The 2,443-nt window shown below is 35.1% G+C and overlaps 1 non-coding gene across 1 annotated transcript; it reads left to right on the forward strand.

Annotated features, from left to right (window-relative positions):
• Nucleotides 1-473: 473 nt before the first annotated feature.
• On the forward strand, nt 474-545 carry TRNAC-GCA (transfer RNA cysteine (anticodon GCA)). The gene has a single exon. It is a non-coding gene; the product is annotated as a tRNA-Cys (tRNA).
• Nucleotides 546-2,443: the final 1,898 nt, after the last annotated feature.

The raw sequence follows: 2,443 nt of genomic DNA on the forward strand, positions 1-2,443 counted from the left end.
AAGGGTTTAACTCAGTGGTACAGCGTAGGAATGCAGTTCAAGAAGTCCCTGTTTAATAACCATATACCCTCTTCAATAGATCCTGTTAAAATGTTTTTCAACCCAATGCACTGTAAGAAACAATAAGATATATCATCATTTCATATACAAAACAATGAACAATTGGGTTTAACTATGCTCTTAGCACAAAATCAACAAACTGCTGTAGAGAAGCAGTTACATTTTGCAGAATTTGTGCATTTGACAAAAGATTTTTGTTCCATGTTCCAAGATCTACATGTGATACGAAATGTATGAATTCTTGCAATGGAAACCTCATTGTATTTTAGCAAGGCAGATAAAGGACATCTTTTGTACCCCTTAAACGTATAAGGAGGGTTTGGTGGCTGAAAATGCATTGCTTTGATGGTGATTGCATGTTGCTTCCACCTTGTACATATTACTGAATAAATGAAGGTGAAAATTTCATTAATGGGGGTATAGCTCAGGGGTAGAGCATTTGACTGCAGATCAAAAGGTTCCTAGTTCAAATCTGGGTGCCCCCTTGTCCAACTGTTTTACCTGTAGAAATATTTTTTTAATTAAATAAATTGAAGTACACATTTACAATCTTAGCATTTTATGTAATGAGCATCACAAATCTACATTTGAAATACTCCTGATCATCACCTGAAACATAGGGTAAACACCATTAAGCTGTTTAGGATTTCTTCATATGATACAAGCTGTGTTTTACATTCACCCAAGTTCTACTGGTGATATGATCAGTTTGAAATAGTCCATTGGAAGCTCTTATGAATTTTATAAAACTGTGGTGGAAACCAATAATATGCCCTTAATGAAATGTATTAATTTGTACAGCTGACCAGAAGTGCACTGATGTCATTAGTTCTACAAGTTCCATAGAGTCACCCACTCTATCACCTTTTTAAAAAAGGGCAGTTTTCAACATTCAAGGGTTTATGTGAGTGGTAGAGCGTAGGAGTGTAGTTCAAGAAGTCCCTGTTACATAGCCATATACCCTCTTCAATAGATCCTGTTAAAATGTTTTTCAACCCAATGCACTGTAAGAAACAATCGGATATATCATCATTTCATATACAAAACAATGGACAATTGGGTTTAAATATGCTCTTAGCACACAATCAACAAACTGCAGTAGAGAAGCAGTTACATTTTGCAGAATGTGTGCTTTTGACAAAAGATTTTTTTTCCATGTTCCAAGATCTACATGTGATACGAAATGTATGAATTCTTGCAATGGAAACCTCACTGTATTTTACCAAGGCAGATAAAGGACATCCTTCGCACCCCATATACTTATAAGGAGGGTTTGGTGGCTGAAAATGCATTGTTTTGATGGTGATTGCATGTTGTTTGCACTTTGTACATATTACTGAATTAATAAAGGTGAACTTTTAAGAACTGGAGATATAGCTCAGTGTTAAAGCATTTGACTGCAGATCAAGAGGTCCCTAGTTCAAATCTGAGTGCCCCCTTGTTCAACTGTTTTACCTGTAGAAATATGTTTTTTATTAAATAAATTAAAGAAAACATTTACAATCTTAGCATTGTATGTAATGAGCAACACATTTCTACATTTGAAATACTCCTGATCATCTCTTGAAACATAGGGTAAACACCATGAAACCTTTTAGGATTTCTTCATATGATACAAGCTGTGTTTTACATTCACCCAAGTTCTACTGGTGATATTATCAGTTTGAAATAGTCAATTAGAAGCTCATATGAATGTTATAAAACTGTGGTGGAAACCAATAATATGCCTTAATGAACTGTATTAATTTGTACAGCTGACCAGAAGTGCACTGATGTCATTAGTTCTACAAGTTCCATACAGTCACCCACTCTATCACCTTTTTAAAAAAAAGGCAGTTTTCAGCATTCAAGGGTTTAACTCAGTGGTAGAACATAGGAGTGCAGTTCAAGAAGTCCCTGTTTCATAACTATATACCCTCTTCAATAGATCCTGTTAAAATGTTTTTCAACCCAATGCACTGTAGGAAACAAAAGGATATATCAACATTTCATATACAAAACAATGAACAATTGGGTTTAACTATGCTCTTAGCACAAAATCAACAAACTGCAGTAGAGAAGCAGTTACATTTTGCAGAATTTGTGTATTTGACAAAAGATTTTTTTTCCATGTTCCAAGATCTACATGTGATACGAAATGGATGAATTCTTGCAATGGAAACCTCACTGTATTTTACCAAGGCAGATAAAGGACATCCTTCGCACCCCATATACTTATAAGGAGGGTTTGGTGGCTGAAAATGCATTGTTTTGATGGTGATTGCATGTTGCTTGCACTTTGTACATATTACTGAATTAATGAAGGAGAATTTTTCAGAAATGGGGGTATAGCTCAGTGGTAGAGTATTTGACTGCAGATCAAGAGGTCCCTAGTTCAAATCTG

Source organism: Ambystoma mexicanum, chromosome 4q, assembly GCF_040938575.1.
Source record: "Ambystoma mexicanum isolate Mex_15411 chromosome 4q, UKY_AmexF1_1, whole genome shotgun sequence".
In the NCBI taxonomy this organism is placed as follows: Eukaryota; Metazoa; Chordata; class Amphibia; order Caudata; family Ambystomatidae; genus Ambystoma; species Ambystoma mexicanum.